Source organism: Hyla sarda, chromosome 6 (genome assembly GCF_029499605.1).
Source record: "Hyla sarda isolate aHylSar1 chromosome 6, aHylSar1.hap1, whole genome shotgun sequence".
Classification (NCBI taxonomy): Eukaryota; Metazoa; Chordata; class Amphibia; order Anura; family Hylidae; genus Hyla; species Hyla sarda.
This window is the reverse complement of record NC_079194.1, coordinates 283,763,945-283,776,056: the sequence shown is the minus strand read 5'-3', so window position 1 is coordinate 283,776,056 and position 12,112 is coordinate 283,763,945. Positions and strand designations below refer to the sequence as shown.

The following is a 12,112-nucleotide window of genomic DNA, read 5'->3' as shown; positions in this document are numbered from 1 at the left end:
TCCAAACTGGTACCAATAAAAACTACAAGTTGAGCCCAACCTAGGGCCATTGGGCGAAAAAAAATAAAATAAGTTATAGGTCTTGTAATGTGAGAACACAAATTTATTTTCTTTTGTTTAGTGTTTTTATTGTGCCAAAGTAGTAAAATGTTAAAAATAAACCCACAAAACTAATAAATTGGTATCACTGTAATCCTACTGACCCACGGAATAAAAGATATGTTATTTTAAATGCAAACAAGGAATGACAAAATCATATTCTATTTCCATTTCCCCTGCAAATGCAAAAAAAAAAAAAAGAATTTAAATTAATCAATAAGATAATTACGGCACTTGGAAGGCACCGATAGAAAAAAATAATTGTTTGGGCATTAAGGCCCAGAAGACATGCCAAGGGAAGGGGTTAAAGATTCTTCATCATTTATAATACACTAGAACAGTGTTTCTTTTCCAACCAGTGTACCTCCAGCTGTCGCAAAACTACAATTCCCAGCATGCCCGGACAGCTGAAGGCATGCTGGGAGTTGTAGTTTTGCAACAGCTGGAGGCACCCTGGTTGGGAAGTACTGCATAAGAGCAAATGATTGCACAGGTTTATTATATGGCACACTTATTTGGCATTTATTATTTGGCCTCTGCAAGGCTCCAGGTACAGTGTCCCCTTTCTCCGAAGCTACTTAGGGACCAAATGTGCTCCTGGTGAACAGCTGGGCAAAAACCAAGTTGTCACCGAGAATCCAGTAAAACCAGTTTGGCACCCCTGCCAAAGCAAGGACGCCTGGGGCATGGTAGGGAGGTGAGGAACCTAATGGCCACACACCTCCCATAGACCGATAGGAGGGGCATCCAGAAGGGCTACGGCACCCTGACCAATCCTAGTGTGAAATAAAGAACCCAAAAAATAAATAAGTAATAAATGTGCGCAGCGTAACATTCCCCGGACATCCGGACAGATCTATAAAAATTTCCCAATTCTAGCGAGAAGGCCGGGATACAAAAGGAGAGTGCCTAGAAGAGTGAGAGAAAAAGTGGGTGCTGTATGCTATCCTTCAAGTGGGGCGACGAACTCCCAAGTGAATTCCGGCACGCTGGGGCTACCACCCCCAGGGCACATTTGGCTCTTACTCTATCTGGACCTTAGGGCCAGATCCAGCAGGAACAGGATGCTTCAGGGATGGCTGCTGCTCTCTACAACCATCCCTGGTATACCTGCCCCGCTGTGTGGTTCCCCATCCTGCCTTGTTGGTCTCCAACACCGCCAACTAACAGGAAAGGTACTACTCTTGATCTTAGCCAAAAGGCCGAGAAGCGATACCCTACAGAATTGTATTTATCGCACTTGCATGTACTTACCAGATTGTGGCTCATGTCATTTGTATCTATATCATATGATGATGCTTTCTCTCTATTGTTCATGCATTGTCTACAAGAAAAACAACTTTCTTACGCACGGCAAATATTTATTTTGTCAAGAGCAGAATACGAAATGGAAGCTGTGCTGTCATTGGTTGCTTTGGACAAAAAAAAAAAAAATGAAACAAAATAATTTGCTTTTAGCCTGCTTCATAAATCTCTCCTATGTTTTTCCATAAATATCTTTACCACACGGTGGCGCCTCTCCTCTACTATACTTATGTATAGACGGCCGCTGTAATTTGCTACTGAAGTCAGGAGATTGAGGGTTGTATTGAGGAACTACAGCTCTATAGTCGACCACCTTCTGTACACCCCTGGAAAAGACACCACCCTCCCACCTTCTCATTTAGATCTAGTGCTTTGAGGCCTATACAGGTTATGTTTACACAGCAGAAAATTTCCCAACAGTTATTCTACAGGCACAAGTACAACAAGCCAGCGCTAGGACCGCTTGGAAATGCGCCATTTATGGCAATGCATTCCCGAGCAGATTCTGTAGAGTCCTGAATTGGAAGAGAACTGACAGGGCTGGCAGTGCTACTGACAAAAGGCTATTAAAGGAGCAGTATTAAACATGTTACAGTAGTCCCTCAACATACGATGGTAATCCGTTCCAAATGGACCATCGTTTGTTGAAACCATCGTATGTTGAGGGATCCGTGCAATGTAAAGTATAGGACAGTGGTCTACAACCTGCGAACCTCCACATGTTGCAAAACTACAACACCCAGCATGCCCGGACAGCCAACGGCTGTCCGGGCATGCTGGGAGTTGTAGTTTTGCAACATCTGGAGCTCCGCAGGTTGAAGTTGTACTCACCTCTCCCCGCCGCTCAGGACCGTCACCGCTCGTCACCGCTGCCCTGGATGTCGCCTTCCGTCGCTGTCGCCGCGTCCCCGGGGTGGGAGTTGTAGTTTTGCAACATCTGGAGGTCCGCAGGTTGAAGTTGTACACACCTGTCCCCGCCGCTCAGGACCGTCACCGCTCGTCACCGCTGCCCTGGATGTCGCCTTCCGTCGCTGTCGCCGCGTCCCCGGGGTGTCCCCGACGCTCCGGCAAGGCCTCTGCTTCCCCGACATCCTCGCTCTCGTTCGCCGCCATCACATCGTTACGCACGCCGCTCCTATTGGATGACGGGACAGCGAGCGCAGCGACGTGATGACGACGATGGAGAGCGCCGACCATGCAGGGGATCCCGAAGAGGACGCGCCGGAGCCCGAGGACAAGTAAGTGATTGTCAGCACAGGGCACGGGGCACCGTAAACGGCTATCCGGTGGCAGCTGAAGCAGTCTGCGCTGCCGGATAGCCATTTATGCGATGGCACCGACATACAAAAGCATCGTATGTTGATGCTGCCTTCAACATGCGATGGCCTCTGAAAGGCCATCATATGTTGAAATGATCGTATGTCGGGGCCATCGTAGGTCGGGGGGTCACTGTACTTAGATATACGCTATATCAGCAACCAGCAATACATAAACGAGCTTAATATAATGGTTCCTATGATATGTTTAAATGTGGCAAAAAAAAAAAAGACTTAAAATTGTCATGTTTCATATGCACATTGGTCATTCAGGGGTTAACTGCTTGGAACTAGCCACTTCTATTGAGGCGCGATTAGGTGTAATTGACAGGCCTGATGTCAGATATATATAAATATATATATATATATATATTATATGAACTTGTAGAACACAGGCATAGATACATTCACTCATTAGTACACTTCTGGGTTCTGGGAAGTTACATACCGGTCGATCACCAATAAGTAGGCCAGCGGGGAGAAGCATGCAGCTGTTTGCTTCGCTCCCCAGCTTACAGAAATTCTTATCCAGCTTCACTAGACTTATTATGGGCTGGACAGAGATCAATGCAAGCTGGGCAGTAAAGTATAACTGCATGCTTCTCCCTGCTCGTTCTACTGATCAGCACCAATCAAAATGTTTGTCTCTTTAAATGACAGGGACATTTTAAGTGCTGTTCACCTTAAATTCTGGCTGTGTAAATGTTACATGGCAGCATTATTTATGTGAACAGTATATACTAACATTTTTCATATTTAAAGTGTTAGGGTAGGGTCACATGTAGCGTATACGCAGAGTATTTTAAGCTGTAAAAAATTCGCTACACAGCTGGAAATAAACTGCGTATTCTCCTATGAGCAGACACACAGGGCTACGCGCGGCAGCCCTGTGTGAGCGGAAAGACTTTGAGGCACTGTCCCCACCTCCAAACCTCACCACGCACATTGGCTGATGGCGGGAAAGCAATGTGTGACCCTACCCTTATACAGCATAAATTATTTATGCATAATCTATGCATTTTATTCATTAGTTATGCATTAACACACATATTTGGCCCAGTCAGTACGTTAAGAGAGTGATAATCACTGCCTAACACTTTATTTGCCACAATTTTGCAATAACCCCAGCAACAAACAGATTTGACTGCACCGTATACGTATACCCTTGCACGTTACCTGCACTTCTAATGTATTACAGTGTGAATAAGCGTAGATTTCCCTTGTGAGCTGTTGTATTTTTAATTTTATATTTTTAATGTGCGGAACACCTGAACAGGTAAAGAGAATTCGGTCGCAATTGGTATGCTCCCTGTGAAGTAGTCGTGGCCGAGTGGTTAAGGCGATGGACTTGAAATCCATTGGGGTTTCCCCGCGCAGGTTCAAATCCTGCCGACTACGGGTCTCTTTTATGCGGCGTACAACTTTAGCGGAAGCAAATCACAAAAAACTCCCCTGACTACGATTTTTAGCACCAAATTTCAACATGTTACTATCTCTATCAAATTAAACGCAGTAAACCTTAGCGATAGGTACAATACGGACTATAACTTTAACTTGCTCATATGCACACTCTCATTAGTACTTTATTTTTATTTATTTATTCCTGTAGGTGTCACTGTTTCTGCTGACTACCTTGAACAGCTATAAAGTGTGCTTCAATAATATAAACCTGTGCACCCAGACGGGTTAAAGGATTCCCTTTGACCTGGAATAGAAGTACTGATCTAGTAGTAAACACAGAACGCAAGTTAATTAGTTAAAAAATTAACCCCAGCTGCTTTTTAAGGCATAAAGTACCCAAGAAAGCTTCCGGTTCCGGCGCGCTGATGGAGTAGTCGCAGCAGCGGGAGCTCCGTCCCACCGCCTTGCTACCGCCACCTAACCGACACTTTGAACCGCTGTTCAGGGGTTGATCTGTTGCCCAGATCTCCCCTCACATCTCTCAAATGGAGAAATTTGTCAAGCGCGGCACCACCGCTTTCCCCCAGTCCTCACCTGCCTCACAGACGCCGAGCAGCGCTCCTCCTAAGATGGCGGCGGACGGCACAGCTCCGGAGCTGGAGATGCAGCAGCTACAGGCACAGCAGTCACAGACGCAGGCAGCCCAGGATGCGCAAGTAAGCTGGGTGATGGACACAATTATCCCATCTTTGGGAATGACAGGAAAGTAATATGCTATGGAGATGGGGAAGTTGATCTCCCCACAAATTACAGCCACCATTGCGACTTCCATCTCAACGGCTGTGGCGCAGTTGAAATTAGAAGTGGCCACGCATACTGCGCAGATCAGTGATTTAGACCGCAAATATGTCCATATGGAGAATGAAGTAGATACTGTCACCAGAGAGCTACGTATCCTATCTAAATCCCAGCAAGCTCTCCAGGACAAAGTGGAGGATTTGGAAAACAGATCTAGGAGGAACAATTTGAGGGTGGTGGGGCTCCCTGAAACAGTGCCACACAACCAACTTAGTATGCTTTTTTCTGTTGATCTACCTAAAGCGCTTGGCTTGGAGGGTGGCTTCCTGATAGAAAGGGCGCATAGGGTGGGCCCCAAGAGCGCGCCAAGTAATCGCCCGCTATCTCAATTACATGGACAAGGATCTGGTCCTCCGCACCTTTAAAAAACGTTTCACTCCACTTGTTTTTCAGGGACATAAGCTTCTTGTTTTTGGTGATTATTCAGCAGAAGTGGCTCAGAGACGTAAATCTTTTGCTCCCATCTGCACCAGTCTGGTTAAAAAGCAGATTCGTTTCACCCTGCAGTACCCTGCTATCTTGAGAGTCTTTATGAAAGACGGTACTTCTTCTACATACCAAACTCCCGAAGCTGCCGCCATGTTGTTAGACTTTGCTGAGGACATGGAAATCTCAATGAGATCTGCGCAGAAGCGCAGACGTGATGACAAGACAGCCACCACTCCGGACCCTACAGGATGACCTGCTTATATTGACAGTCAGATTTGATTTGCACTGCTTGTTGCTGGACTGTTTAGGAGTTTTAGTGGCCTCAGGAAAGGCCCAACTGCTCTGGCCTGTGCGTCAAGGATGACCGAGGCCTGACTCTGATGAGCTCTATTAAGCTCCTTTTTCATTGTTTTTTTATTTTTATCTTTGTATTATTATTCTATAGTCCTGTAGCTATATATGAGGATGGGTTACACCCTGTCTCTATTTCAAACAGCCTTTTGCTGCGGGGCTCATCGGGGGGGGGGGGGTTGTTTACCTATAACGGCCACTTTGATGCTCTCTTTATTTTTGTACAGGTGTTTTGTTGCTCCCTTTTACTGTACTCCCACTTGTGGTCTACTGACAATCGAGGGTAGGGGGAATGGCCAATATTCAGAGGGGCTAGGGGTGGGAGGGGGGGACCAGTTGATTGTTGAGTACACCACGACATTGCTTGAGTGGTTCAGTGCCCCACTAGTTGCCATCAACGAAAAAAGTGAAGCCCGATACCACATTGGCACTGGGAGAGGGCGCAATGCCCTCCTGTTCTGGTTTCTATTTTTGATTTGTTGTTGTATGTTTATGTTCACTATTGCTCCTCACCTGTCTTTTCTCAGATATCATTCACAGGGACTGTATACTGTGTGGTTGGACGGAAGGATGTCGCTTGCCCCCAGGCCATTGAGGTGTGTAACCTTACATTTTGAGTGGGAATGACTATAATAACATGGAATGTGAAGGGTCTGCGATCCCCAGCTAAGAGACGGATGGTACTACGTCATCTACATAAACTAAGGGCCAGTATTGCACTACTCCAGGAAACACATTTAGAGGAAGGGGACTTCTTTAGGATGCGCCAAATGTGGGTAGGGGAGGTGTATGGTTCCCCAGCAGTACAGGGGAAAGCGGGAGTCCTTATACTGATAAGGAAGAATTTTGCACACACGCTCATTTCTAAAACTAGCGATACTGAAGGCAGGCTATGTCACATAGTCATGGACTCGGAGTTGGGGCGCTTGAGCCTATATAGTGTTTATGCTCCCAATGACAATCAGACCCCTTTTGTTAGGGATTTGCGAAATGCAATTCATGGCGATTCAGAGAGGGATGTACTAATCGGGGGTGACCTTAACACTGTACATTCCGGTGTGGAGGACAGGAGGCGACATCAGGAGGGGACACACCGCAGAGGGGGAGGGGACTCTTGGTTAGCTGACCTACTGGACTGCACAGACCTCACAGACGCGTGGCGACATTATCACCCGAACGGGAGGGAGTTCAGCTTCTTTTCACCGGTATGGAACACGTGGTCCCGAATAGATTACTTTCTGTCCTCGTCTTCTTTATTGCATAGGGTGCTGGATGTGGAGATTGCTGACATTGCTATTTCTGATCATGCCCCGGTTCTGATTACAATCCTTCCGGTTGTCCCCAAGGGTCAGGATATTTTATGGCGCTTCCCCCTAGCTCTGGCTACCAATTCTGACTTTGGGTCACAGTTGAATGGGTGGTGGATGGACTTCTGTGCCACAAACTCTGCTCATGAGCACAACCCAAGATTGTTCTGGGACACCGCAAAAGCCGAGCTGAGGGGGAGAGTCATGGCGTATGCTGCACATAAGAAGAGGGCTGCTGTGGCCGCCTTCAAGCTGGCCACGTGGACTCTAAGGAACTCTTATACAACTTTCCTTGATTCTCCCAGTCCTGAGAATAGAGATAGTTGGGTAGGGGCCAGGACAGAATTTTTGGAAAAGCAGGAGGGGTTGGACGCTTTGTTCAGAGACCAGAGAAATGCCACTTACTATAAATATGGGAATAAAGCTGGTAGGTTATTAGCTAACTTGGCGAGAGGTTGGAGGCCCATACCAGACATTAGGTGCCTGAGAGACACTCATGGGAACCCTACTACTCACCCCAAACGGATCAACCAAATTTTAGGGGATTTTTACCAGAAACTATATCAGGGGGATGAGGTGCATAGGCATAGGGGCCTTGAACTCTTACGATCCCTTGATCTACCCCGTATATCTGAAGATGATCTTGCCGCCCTGAATGCACCGGTGACTGCGGAGGATGTTCGGACCACTGTCGGGGGGCTGCAGAGAGGTAAGGCCCCGGGCCCAGACGGGTTTGGACCGGACTTTTATAAATTACTAGGGGAACAGGTTACGCCCACACTGGTGAAGGTGTTCAATTCTATTCTCACAGACAAGACGATGTTATCCTCTGGGGACATGGCCTATATCAAGGTCATACCCAAACCGGGCAAGCCAGCTGATTCCGCGTCATCCTATCGGCCGATATCACTCATTAACCAAGACTGTAAGTTGCTTTCTAAAATATTGGCAGATAGGCTGGCAGGAATCCTCCCCAAACTGATAGGCGCACATCAGGTTGGCTTCATTAAGGGAAGGTCGGCTGTGACCAACATCAGAGCAGTGGTGGCAGCCATGGATATTGCGGGAAGGATGGATCCCTCCAGGTCTCCCCCAGCTTTGCTTGCCATTGACGCCGAAAAGGCTTTTGACAACATTAGCTGGACTTGGTTGGGTGATGTCCTGGACAGATTCAAGGTTAGAGGGACTTTCAGGGAGTATATCCAGACTATGTATAGTGCTCCAGTGGCAAAGGTATATACCCCAGGTTTCCTGTCACAGACTATTCATTTACAGAAGGGGACGCGACAGGGATGCCCATTATCGCCTCTCCTTTTTGATTTGGCCTTGGAGCCCCTGGCGCGTCGCCTGCTCTCCACTGCAGATTTTCGGGGAATTGGGGCGGGATCTAGGGAAATTAAACTTACCTGTTTTGCGGACGACGTCCTAGTTTTCTTGATTCACCGGCCCTCCACGTCCAGCGTGTCCTAGATCTGCTTCAAGATTTTGGTACCTTCTCGGGATTTAGAATAAACCCTTCCAAATGTCAGTTATTGTTTCTGAGAACGGGAAACATCCCACGTGTGTCCATACCGGAGGTTGAAATTCCGACATCACACATGACATACCTAGGCATAAAATTAGGGCGCACCCCATCTGCTCTTTATAACCTTAACTATAAACCTATTTTCACTAGGATTAAAGGTGATCTGGATAGGTGGTCCACTCTTCCTCTCTCTGTGGTGGGTAGAGCGCATTTGGTAAAGATGATGTGCTTCGGCAAGCTACTATACCCGCTACAGACGATACCTCTACTGCTCAGACATGATGACATCCGTACACTTAGGTCGCTTATAATTAAATTTCTGTGGAAGGGAAGGAGATCACGCATAGCGTATAGCAAGCTTCAGTTGGGTAAACATCTTGGAGGACTGAATTTGCCATGCATTCGCACTTATAACCTAGCGGCTCTCTATAGGCACACGAGGGATTGGATTATGAACAGCTCTTATTTTTCTGACCTGACTATAGATAGGCAAATGACGGAACCATGGGACCTCGTGGCTCTGCTACACTCCAAATACTCTGAGCTCCCTCCGTCGGTCAAGCATAGTGTACTGTTGAGGGACACAATTGCAGCATGGAAAGCTATTAGACTACTCTATAGAGTGCCCTTTAGTATCTCCCCGGTCATGTCTTTATGGAATTCCCCATCATTTGCCCCTGGACATACTAACAAACTTTTTAACGCATGGAAAGAAAGGGGGATTATGAGATTGGGAGACCTCTTGTTGCCTCCTAGGGGTACCTTTATGACATGGCCGGAAGTCAGGGACAAGTATCATTTCCCCTCTTCTCATGTATTACAATATTATCAAATTAGGACTTTTTGTAGATCCAGAGCCCGCCTTTTTGATGAAGTCCATGGGGAGGTGCAGTTTGCAGATTTACTGGCTCGGCCCACTGGTTCGCTCTCTTTATCTACTATATACAAGATTTTGAGAGAACATAGCTCAAGGGGGCTGGCTGACAAACTATTCGATCACTGGGTTCCTGTCCTGCACACGGACGATTTGACTCCTAAACTATTGCAGGGCCTAAGACACGTCAGGAGCGCTGTAGTGGGGGAGGACTGGAGAGAAATGCATTTCAAACTTCTACATAAGGCCATCTATGCTTTTAACTTCTCCCACTGGGAAGTACCTCCCCATTACTTAAAAGCTTGCCCAAAATGTCATCTAGATGGAGCGGACCTCTGGCATTGCCTATGGACCTGTGGCAGGATACAGGGGTATTGGAAAGATATCAAGTTCTTTCTTTCACACATATGGAATGTGCATATTCCTCTAGAACCGCTACACTTCATATTTCATTATATTCCTACTCCAAACACTGACGGTGCTTCATCCAACATAGCCTCCAAAGACATCCATCTCTTCCTGCTGGTGGGGGTGAAGTGCTTATTACGCCATTGGTTGGTTGACACGGTACCCACACTGACGGAGGTGAGGGATACTATGATACATTTATTAGGTCTAGAGGCTAGAGAGACGCTAAAAGACCCTGACAAACTTACTAAACCCTTTTTGACCAAAAGCAGGGACAACGCGTTTTGGCATACACTAATGCCTTCCTCAGGTCCACTTACAGTTCTAAAAGCAAAATAAATACATATATATACACATGTAGAAAATGTACTTGCTTTGAACAAGAAGAAAAAAGAGAGAGAAAGTGTTTTGCCGTTAGCAGGGTGCTAGATGGATGGTGGTGGGTATAGGTCACTTATAAAAGGAGATACAATCCAAAGGGAGTATTGAAAGCAAGGTATAGCCAAACTTATTGGTGTGCTATAAAGGTACCAACAAGATGCCAAAAAGTGTATATACACACTGAATAGTGTAGTGTGATCATATGTAATTATATAATGACGTAGTGCAGTGCCATATGGAAAGTATACAGTTTTGTAATATGAGCAGGAGAGTATGTCCAAAAATATACATATTTTTGTATATTTTTCTACATACTCTCCTGCTCATATTACAAAACTGCATACTTTCCATTTGACACCGCACTACGTCATTATATAATTACATATGATCACACTACACTATGCAGTGTGTACGTATACTTTTTGGCATCTTTTTCGTACTTTTACAGCACACCAATAAGTTTTGCTATACCTTGCTTTTAATATTCCCTTTGGATTTTTATCTACCTACATGCACCGCCATCCAACTAGCACCCTGCTACCTAACAGTTGATATTTTATCTTCTTCTTTTTAAGCTTACCTTGTGGCAACACATTTTAAACAATGGCAAAACACTGCCTCTCTCTCTTTTTTTTCTTCTTCTTCAAAGCAAGTACATTTTCTACATGTGTATATATATGATTTTATTTTGCTTTTAGGACTGTAAATGGACCTGAGGAAGGCATTAGTGTGTGCCGAAACGCGCTGTCCCTGCTATACCAATAAAAATTTTATTGTCCTGTGCTTCTAGAGTCCTTCTTTCCTGACCAAAAACTGAGCAGCGCCTCACCCAACCATTTTTTTTAAACGTATTACTCATTCCACTGCTCTCCATCGGTCACCAATATTGGGGTCCGATACCTGCAAGTGTGCAGCAGCCAGTAATCGCAACCATCTCTACTCTCTCCAGCGCTGCACATCCCAGCGCAGCTACCTACAAGGTCGGTGTATCACCTGGGTGTGGTGAAGGGTACGCACCGGTGGATACACCTTATCAGGGAGCGCCCCCTGTGTTTTTTTTATCCCCTCCTGCATCTCGGCAGTCCATATCAGAGGCTCAGTGAATTACTACTGTAGATTGGCTCAGCAGCATAGGCGTGCGCACGGGGTGTGCCGGGTGTGCACAGGCACACCCTAATCACCGCGGCCGCGGCCCGCTGCTGCAGGACTTTTTTTTTTTTTCTCTCACTGCTAAACCCCAGCCCCACCGGACATCCCCGACATCACCAGCCCGACCCCCCACCACCCCCCGCACGGCGCCGCAACCGCTACTACACACATTATCCCTACACTGACTGACCTTACATGCCGCCCGGGGCCGCTTTAAGAGCGCGGGGGCTGATGGGTCAGGCGTCAGAGCGCACGGCTGCACATGACGTGATGACGCACGCGCGCACTGTTTCTGGAGAGCCCGCACAGGAGAGGCCCGCTGCCAGGGCAAGGACAGGAGAAGCCCGGGCCCCCAGCTCTGGAGTCTGGGCTTCTGGAGAGGGCGGCTAAGGAGAGAGAGGCCTGCAGCAGCAGCAAGTGCCGGTAAGTGGCTGCTGGCCTGCTGCCATACATGATGGGGATGTAGTCCTGAACTGTGAGCCTACATTATGTAGGCTCACAGCTCAGGACTACATCCCCATCATGTATGATTGTGACTGTCTATTATATGTAGGCTCACAGCTCAGGACTACATCCCCATCATGTGTGATTGTCTATTATATGTAGGCTACATATAATAGACAGTCACAATCGTACATGATGGGGATGTAGTCTTGAGCTGTGAGCCTGGGCATGTGTGGTGTGCTCAGGGCATACTGGGAGTTGCATG

The 12,112-nt window shown here is 46.8% G+C and overlaps 1 non-coding gene across 1 annotated transcript; it reads left to right on the top strand.

The window, feature by feature from the left end:
• Positions 1-4,036: 4,036 nt before the first annotated feature.
• TRNAS-UGA (transfer RNA serine (anticodon UGA)) lies at positions 4,037-4,118 on the top strand. Its single transcript has one exon. It is a non-coding gene; the product is annotated as a tRNA-Ser (tRNA).
• Positions 4,119-12,112: the final 7,994 nt, after the last annotated feature.